Raw genomic sequence first — 10,572 nt, 5'->3', positions numbered from 1 at the left:
CCTTGGATCTTATTTGTCTTGCCAACTTCAAGGTCGACATATAAATGACTATTTGTATCTGACGTTTTTATATAATTAGAACTACAAATCTTCTAAAACTTCGCTGATGAACATGCGGTTTTATATCCAATTCAACAACAATTTTGTAGCAGATTATTATTTCATATAAATGTTGGTACACGTATCCTTTCTTCATATGTTTAGCAGCAATTCAATTAACATGCAAATAAGTTACTTTTGAACTCACTAAAGCATGTCTTTTATTTATAATTCTAAGTGTTTCAAACATTTTTACATTTTTCATTCCATTCATTTTCTTCTAAGTACGAGTATACGGTACAAGTGTACGTACTGACTGATTTTAGGAAAAATGATTTGGTCACCGTTAATGATCAGTGAGCATCCCTACAACTTCCGGTACACGAGAACGATACATTAGATTGCATGCACACAACGCCACAAGCATACCAGGTAACTGTAAACATGCGTAAGACATACCATTATATAGAATATAGCTTACATTCAAATTTGTATACCATTATCTCCTTAGATAACAGCTTCACAATTTTGAATGATGAAAATGGTCTCCTTTTACGTAATTTTCAGTGTGTAGCGTCGGCAACGTATACCAGTTATTAAGATTTATCTTACAAGGTAAAGAAATAGATTTGAGATTTCTTAAGGAACCCCGATTGAAAGTAAACTATATAACTATGTTGATTAAATCAGATTTGCAACAGGGTGCAAGAAAAAAAACTTACAATCTGACAACATACCATCAATGGAGGACGTGGACTGCAATGTACTAGAAGCATTACAAATTTTGCGTGAACCTGTGTCTTTTAGTTGCAATGAAACAATAAAACACCACATATAAACAGAATTATCAAGCGCTACATTTAAGAATTCAAATTTTGCCATTTAACAACATAGTCTACTTAATTCTATAAGTTGGAATAAAAAAACTTTATTAATATGAAACTCATGATGCGGTCCTTTAATATGACCTTATGCTATGATTAAAATATTCATTCTATATGTGATTCTGCTCTGAATCTCAGGCCAATACAATTAATGTTGCATTCAACATGTGAATGATGTAAGTGGCCTGTTGTATACACAGGTCAGCAATGATTTAAATATTGAACGATTCAACAACTTACATGTGACAAGTTTCCGCAGGGTCAATTACCCGGTTCAATCATTATTCTGTTTACTTTATTGTTATTCTAAAGCCTTACTAAATAATAAACTGATCTATCTTAGCACTTCACAGTACGATATGGTACTTATATCAACTTTTATATGGGTATGGAATTGAAATTTTAAGAATTTCATATTCCTATTTTTGTCGTCTGTCTGGTTTCCATCAAAAATCCATGAAGCGAAGAATAACGTCTATAACATTAATACAAAAATACCGATCATTGTCTACATTGTATAACATAAATGCAAAATATCAATAAATTTCTTACCCTACCGGTGCACCTGGTCCATGCTCCCAGTTTTTAGTGGAGTCCGAGTTGCTCATTTACTTTTGTTACTTTGTTTGTATGATTTTAGTTACTTTATGTTCTTTGTTGTGTATGTCTGTTTTCCATGTCTGGTCATTGTCCCTGGATTACATTCTTTTGATTACCCTATAACCTTGGTTCCCTTGATTACTCTTCAACATCTATGTAAATGCAAAAAATTCCGATCAATGTCTATAACATAATAATATAAAAGTATCAATCTTATATATTGCAAATTTCGATATTCTGTACACGTGATTCAAGGAGTAACCTCTCACCGGCAGCATTTCAATCAAATATATAGGAAGACCTACATCCAACTATTTAATGTATACAAGAAGTACTCAAAACCATTTTTTAAATATCGAAATAGGAAGCCAAATCCATCATGGAGAGGTTATACCATATGCAATAAGGAATGAGGCCTCATCGTTTTAGGTATTTAGAAATTTGTATTACTGCAAATTTTGATAAATATGGTAAATAAAATATGATATTTTTCGGGGTCAGAAGAGTCGGACTACTTGGTTCGTGAATACACTCGGAGACTGGTTATCGAATACAAGATCACAAATCATATATATTGCAAATTTCAAAATGCTGTACACGTGTTTCAAGGAGTAACCGTTCATTAGCACTGCACCATTACAATCAAATATTTATATATATAAAGAAGATCTAAAAAGAGGCAACGGCAAATATTCACCATTTCTGAAATGGCCTACACACGTACAAGGAACAAACATCAAACAAAAAATATGCTTACGGTGAGCAGAATATTTGACTTGAATAAATGACCGCAATTAGTATATGATCTCAAAAGTATATTAATGTCTTCTTGAATGATAGAACATGGAAACAAAAATGTTTTTTTTACAAGATAATTAAGTACTTCTCCGTCTAAGAATCGGGCAATATGTGTACAAGGTGTGGCACATGAAGGAACCAAGTATTTATACCTGATAACTTCCAGAAATAATCATCAATGTGATTGTAAAATTTGCCTTTATAAGGTTTTGATGGGACTAATTTAGTTGAAACGCACTATGGAAAAATGGCGTGATAATTTTCCCACACCTTTTCCCTATATAATCAGTAAAAACATATCTATCTAACAGATGCTTTTAGGATAAACTTTAAAAAGCTTTTTGGTTGTTTTCTATTAATACTGAATATATTTGAGGCAAAAAAGACTAAATTGAAAATATTGATGTGTCACCCATTGCCTAATTCTTACACAGAATGGTACATAAAATTACTTTTGGTTTAATGTATGCGACAGATTTACCAACTTTGCATATGATTTGTATAAATGGTACAAAAAAATAAAATTCATGGTAAAAATAGCTCAGCGCTCATTTAATATACATTGTTCTGCAAAGTCAGGATTAATCCATTTGATCTCGAATAACTAAATACCAACTTTGTTTTTCCCATCTGAATGACTTTAGGGGTTTTTGATGCAACACAAGATTTTTCATTTGTCGTCCAAAAGGGAGTGAACTTTCTTCTTATCCACAACTCCTCTATAACTGCTGAAGGGAATTTGATGATCGAAGCTTTTACAATTTTTTTATCACATACTGCCATTATGCACCTCCTTTTTTATTTTTTTTGCACCTGAATGACCTTTGAGGTTTCCTGATGGAGAACATGTACTTAGTAATTGGTCGACCCAACAGAGACCACCTACTAATCCTGGACTTCTCTAAAAGTGCTGAATAGGATTACCAATTCTTTCTCACATGAAGCCATTGTGTACCTCCTACTTCATTTTTCTGTCAGAATGATTTGACAGGTTTCTTGAACGGTTTTTAAAGAGGGGAGCAGAGGGTATCTTCAAAAGAGCTTTGCTCATAGTTTTTCTAGCTTGTCTTTTGATCAGCTTCTTCGACATTTTATTAAAAAATATACAAACAAAATCCTCTCAATTTTCTCCCATACCCACTTTCAAAAGTTTCCCTGTTTCTGGCAGTCGTTTTACTTATATACCAATTACCGATATCATGAAAACATTATTTGGTACAAGTAAAGTGTGCTCACTGTTTCCATATTTCCTGTAATATGTTAGTCCTGTCCAATTTACTATACTTTTAATACTGTACACGTGTTGGGCATTTCAGAAATACTTACCGAAGAAGTCTTCAAATTGCTGGAAATATCCATCGACTGCATATTTGTCTTATCTAATAAAGTGGACATGTTTTTTTCAACAGTCGGTTGGCATTGTAATGGGAACAAATTGTGCTCCGCTTCCTACTCATCTATTCCTTCACACTTATAGGGCTTAATTTATCAAAAAGTAGGATCGTCATTTAGCCATATTATTTGACCTGGGTATCATCTATATATCACTGCAAAAAATTGATACTTCACTGATTTTAAATAAATAAAATTTACATCCTTAAAGCGACAATAATTTCTGCGTCAACATGAAGTTGCACGCGTCGTCGTGCAAGGTATATATTCCAACGCATACAGGCGTTGATTTCGAGTAAAAATACAAATCGTTTTCAACGTATGCCTTATCTATATAACGCAACATACCAAATTTGATATAAATCCATTTTAAGAGAGCAGAGAACATTGCGACGAAATTTCGGATGACGGAAAACTGACAATGTGATTGCAATATACTACCTACTGGTTGAGTAGAGGTTTAAAAAGAAGAGTCGAGTGAAGAAGGGCGCGGTTTTTTAGATGACATTAGACATGACCTATGCCAATCCCAAACTTTAACGGATTATAAAATGTGGAGTAAATATGAAGCAGCTGTAGTTACTGGTAGAATACGTTAAAAAAAGTTAATGTTATGGTCTCTTAGAGAGTATGTAAGTAAATGAAAGTAAACAGCGTAACATGATTCAACTCCCCCATTTTCAGAGAAGCATTCAAAATCCATGATTTGTTTTTTAGTTTTCGAGCGGCGACCATATTTGAATGGTGGTGACTTTTCGTATTTCAATTTGGGTAATCGGTAGCCCGTGTAATGATATATTTTCAAACCACTTACCACGATTTGTTTATTTTGATTTTTTTTGGTATTTTCTATTCTTTCATATTAGTTATGCACATCTACATCTGGTGAACTATTGTTGTGCTAAGTTTGGTCTCAACACATTAAGCAGTACGGAGGAGTTACACATGCAAGATGTAGGTTGACGAAAGAAGAATAACACAAGAAGCCAAACTAATACTACATGTAGTATGTTTCTCAAATTCTGATCTGAAACTCTTGTTTATATTAAGTTAAACCAGTTCATCTAGTTCATCTTTTCGAGAAAGCAATCAGGAGAACCAAGATTCTAGCGGAAATTAAAAGATCGTAATCCAAGAACAAAGCCGAGGCATGGAAAACAAAATAAAGAACATAAAAAGACAAATAAGATTATCTATCATTTTCTGTATTTTTAATTTTGTTTTCATTAACGTTTGTTTACTTCTTCTAATTTCCTTTGTTTCATAATTATCCCTTAACTTTCCAAAGTAGAATATTGATGTAACCATGGTAACCTATGATTTCATTGTCGCTGTTATTTTATCTATTGTCAAAGAAATATGTTGACTTTGTCGCTTAATTAAGAATTGGCAATAATAAAAAAATTGTCTATTGAAAAATAACATAAATTTTCCATGTGCATATTGTTTATTGCGCGAAGTACAATAAACAAAATATGAACATGGAAAATTTATGCTATTTTTCAATAGACAAAATTTTTGTAATAGCCAATTCTTATAAATTAATTTTAAAACATATTTTTATCTTTAAACATGAGAAAAGTAGCTCTGAATTTAACTGAATAGGGACGTGTCAATATTTTTTTATCCATTGAGATATAACAAAATTATTTTAACCAATCAGATTACAGTATTTATCTCAAATTAATTTATATAACTGTAAACATAAGTAATCAATTTATATTTTGTTGTCATAGTCGTATTCTCTCATAAATTTTATGCGTTCGATGAACAAATTCCATATATTTGTCTGGATGGTGGGTCATCTTTGCGTGGAGTACAGGCTAACCAGGTTTACGAGGGGCTGTGTGAGAATAGTGGCTCTTTGTTAGAGAATACACCGAGCGCAAATGACGTGTGATTTTCCTGTACTAAAGGTAAACATTCGTACTTCTGTAGGTATATATCAAACTTATCATTCCCCGGAAAAAGGATTTGTTTCCGAATGATCGTCGGGGTTACTAAACATACCAGAGAAGAGTCGCCACAGTCTGCGTTGATCTGGCATAAAGATGCAACAACCTTCAAAATAAAAAAATGTATGAATTAAATGAAACATAATAAAATAAAAGAAAAACTCGGACAAACGTATCCTAATAATTAAAAGAAAAATTAAACATGCAGTCGTTCCTTTGGTCCAGGTGAGCCAAATAATGCCAGTCTGAGCCATAAGGCCAAAACATCAAGCCTTTAGCAAAAATTAAGTGGAGCAACATTGCGCTGATAAGATATCATATGGTAGAACAAATCCCACTTACGCTCCATACCAAAATGCCAAATCGTTCCTATGGAGGATTGCTGAAATTAACCTCACGAAAATGTATGAAGCCCAAAACGCAACAAAAATGTTTTGAAAATGAAGTTGGAGCTAGATTGAACCGAGAAGATCACATAAGATACAACCAAGCTGAAGCTCGATACCATTCAGCTTGATACAAAATTTCAATACGTTTTCATGAATTGTTGCCGAAGTCAACAGCTCATTAACATGAAAATCGTAAAATAAAAAAAAAAAAAAACGCTCTGGCTAATAGGGCTTTAATACTAGACCTATCGCCAGTCGACTTAAAACGCTTATACATGATGATGTGGGTAAAACTAAATTTCAAAATATCTCATGAAGGTTGCTTATTTGTACTTAACTAAAATACTAATTTCAAACACTTATCAAAAACAAAACATTACAGCAACCCTGCGCGGTCAACCCCAGTCCGTCATACACGCTACAACCGTTATAATTCCCATGAAGGGTTGTGATATGTAACTTAACGAAAATTAACGAATCAAAAAGGATATTATTAAATCAACCAGGGAGATGATGTTTATTGATGGATTTCGTACAACCCATCAAACTGAAGCTTTATTCCAAAGTACTATTCGTTGCAACAAAGGCTTGTCAACTTTTGATTCACGAAAATTTATGAGACCCTAAAACTAAAATTAATGATTCTAGAAATTCATTATGAAATGTTTTCACAACAGAACGACACTCGAATTCCTTAATTCACAAAGTCAGATACAGTAAAGGCTAATAGGAATTTATACTAGACAAAACCAGCATAAATAGGTAAAACACATGACAGCTCACCAAGCTAAATTACACACTAAATTGCAATACTCAGTCACTTGATACATCCACCCCCCCCCCCCCTTTTTGATAATTTGCACTTTTTGACTTCCAAAATTTTGTTAAAAATTTAAACTATGAGGTACACAATGAGATTAAGCAATATATACTATGTTAAAGTTTCAATTCAATTCAGTGGTGTAGGAGTAACGGATAAAAGAGGCTTCCATATTCATAAATGACCAAGTCCATGTTTTGCTGTAATTCCGTATAACAAAGGACAATATCAAAGCAAGTCAAGCTACCGAGTTACAACGGAAATGTATTTCACCAGTAGAGACCGCAAAATTAACATGGGTAAAAATCTACGAGCTTATGTAATAAAGATTCTGTGAAAGATTCATTAAATTACATTCTGTGATGTAGGAGAAGTTACGAATAAGAGATAGGTATCCAATGAAAAACGTGTTATGCTATGTGAAACCTCAGTTGATCAAGATCAATATCTCAAATAGGTGGTGCACAATGGGAACATATAAGTGTCTGTGGAAGTGTCAATACCATTCAGTGCTGTAGGAGGAGTAATTGATAGGAGATTGGTAACCCTCAGCATAACGGAACGGAGGACAGACATCCCATAATAATATAATAATAGGCCAACCTCATATGATTTTAACAAAAAAAAAAAAAAATAATAATAATTTTAATAATAATAATAATCATGATAATAATAATAATAATAATAATAATAATAATAATAAAATAAAAATTAAATGAACTTTAAGTCTATAATTTGTCAACTGATTAATTGTCAGAATTTTCAACACTAAAAAAAATGTTTGTTTCCCCTTTCAACGCCCACGATTCTCAGAAGAGGATAGGTGGTTAGGTAAAAACGTTTTTTGCATCAGAAAAATTGGTCACCCGAATATGATATACAACTTTAGATATAACCTTGACAATTTCTTAAAACGTAGCGTACGGTGTTGGTGCCACATTTGGTAACGTCGAAATCGGCAAAATTTCGACGTCTTTTTTTGTATTGCGACGTACATCGTTCTATAATTGTGACATGCAAAACGAAATGTGCTTATTTAATGTTCTACATAAAATAACACACACGACATGTTTTATTATTTAATTATCCGATTCGATATTAATTTTTCGTACGTTTTGGTCAGTTGAAATGATCAAATTACATCCTGATAAGGTTAATAGTTTAGCATCAACCATTTAAAATGATTTGAAGGAAATTTTTTCCTATGTGAAAAAATGTTAGGAATTATGAAAACAAATTTTGTGATGCGCCAAAAAAGTAAAGCACCCTCATTAAAACTGAAAACCAACAAACCTACAAGCAAAAAGTCAGTAACACCCCCTCCCCCTACCGAATATCAAATAGTGGAAGCGTATAAAGTGAATTATTTCTTTCCTATTTGGTTTTATATCCGTAATGTAGATGTATGTTGATATTTCCAAATACAGGTACTCGTTTCTGAATTATAAGGTATGTTACTAAACATAAAACAGTGCTAAACATTTCGAGAAAACAAAACCTTGGCAAAGCTCCCTCTTTGAGAAAATTTGAAAGCGAAATCTCCCGTTTTTATTATACGACGAAAAAAACTTGCGGTCGTATAATGTTATGGCACAGTCGTCGCGGTCGGCGGCTACGTCGTCGTCGTCGTCGTCTGGGGACAATTCGTTTCCGTGCGATATCTTTAGTTGTGGTTGACGAATTGTTCTAAAATGTTGATATGATTTTACCAACTAAGAATAATCCATATTTAATTTGGACTTTTTTGCCCCTGTTGCTTTAGAAAATGGGGTCAAAAATGATAAAAATACGTGTTTTATTAAAACCCATGCAGATTTTTTTCCGATTTTAATTATTATATTTTTAATGTGTTCTTTATTTAATTCGGGGAAACAAATGTACTGCAAATTTTATGTGTTTTTTGACCGTTTTCAAGTTATAGGGGGTCAAATTTGGGCAACGCCTAAAAACATTTTCATAACTTTTTATCTATTGTTTTTTTTTATTTAATTGGATTCTTCATTAATAATCCTAACATATTTCACTAGCGAATGTGCAAGCGCGTGTCTATACATTTCAAAATACTTTGATGCAGACACGCTGATCCCGATTTCACCAGGACATCATTGCATATGAACCGACAGGAGTGCTTTCTTTTTCCTGTTTCCTTTTCAATATTTCTTTCATTATTTTATCAGATTCGCTAAAATCGTTTTTTTTTTCATTACATCCACAGTCATCTTAATTTAAGCTAGTATCGTAACTTTTTAATATTGTTTATTGATTTTTAAAATTGACGTTTTAAAAAGAGTTTTTACGTCGCAAAACAGAACTTTACTTTGGACACGTCAAAATGCGCTTTGTGACATTTTTGTTAGACACGGTTTTACATATATATATATATTTATAACGTCTCAGAATGTGACGACTCTATTCTCTACACTGCTCCATCGGATCAAATTGATACAGAGAAGATAACATAAACTTATAGAAGGGTCTGAAAAATTCCCAACGATGTTAGAACTCAAATTTGCGAAGCAAATTTTTTTCGTTCCCTCCGCGGGACTCGAACTCGTACCGCTGTGACATCTATGGCAACACCGCCTGCACTAAGTCCAGCGCCCTAGACCACTCGGCCAGCTAGGCTATATCAAAATATAGCTTTCGCTGTCCGGGTGATTCCTCCTCGTAGGATTAATCTAGGGCTGTAACTTAGTACGAGGAGGAATCACCCGGCCAGCGAAAGCTATATTTTGATATAGCCTAGCTGGCCGAGTGGTCTAGGGCGCTGGACTTAGTGCAGGCGGTGTTGGCATAGATGTCACAGCGGTACGAGTTCGAGTCCCGCGGAGGGAACGAAAAAATTTGCTTCGCAAATTTGACAGTTCTAACATCGTTGGGAATTTTTCAGACCCTTCTATATATATATATATCCCATTTGTTAAGCCAAAAAAAACAAAACAAACAAACAAAAAAAAAAAAAAAAAAAAAAACAACCAAAAAATAATAATAAAAAAAAACAAAAATGAAGTGATAAAATCATAGAGGAGGATGAATACATTCTTAAGTATATGAAGAAATCGACTCAACACCATTTGCCTTTTTGAACAATTCGTTCGAATTTCGCATGGCGTACGCGTTAATAAATAAAATATAAAAATTGTAGATGTTGTGACAATTTGGTTGGACACAGACAAAATGCTGCGCTAAAACACATGTTTAACCAAACGTTTAGAATGTACTATCTGCAGCATATATTCATGTAAAACTAAAAAAATCATAGTCATTAGTTCACTCAAAGCTAACGAAAAAAACTTGATAAAGACTCGGTAGCACGCAACGTGTAGAAAACGTCGGGAAAAAGACAACGTGAAATCACAACATACGTGCGTATTTATCTACTATTAGACAATAAAACTCATTATTTTTTCGAATAAAATGATATTTTGAATATTTATACAGTCCTTTAAGCGTGAATACACTTTGGTAAAAATACTATTCGTTGTTATCTTTTACAACCGTATGCAAGGAAGTAGCCAATGGCAAACGTCGAAAAATTAACATCTGTGACATAATTGAAATACGGACAAAAAAAGCTTACAACTAAAAGATTGATTGAAAATTTTATATATATTTTCATTGGGGTTATGTAATAAATTGTCAATATAGTTAATAATAATCCCGATTACAAAAAGCTGTTCGCATAACCTTAAAAA

The sequence above is a fragment of the Perna viridis genome, chromosome 12, assembly GCF_037379345.1.
Source record: "Perna viridis isolate PV_CMFRI_1.1 ecotype Kerala chromosome 12, ASM3737934v1, whole genome shotgun sequence".
In the NCBI taxonomy this organism is placed as follows: domain Eukaryota; kingdom Metazoa; phylum Mollusca; class Bivalvia; order Mytilida; family Mytilidae; genus Perna; species Perna viridis.
This window is presented reverse-complemented; position numbering follows the sequence as displayed.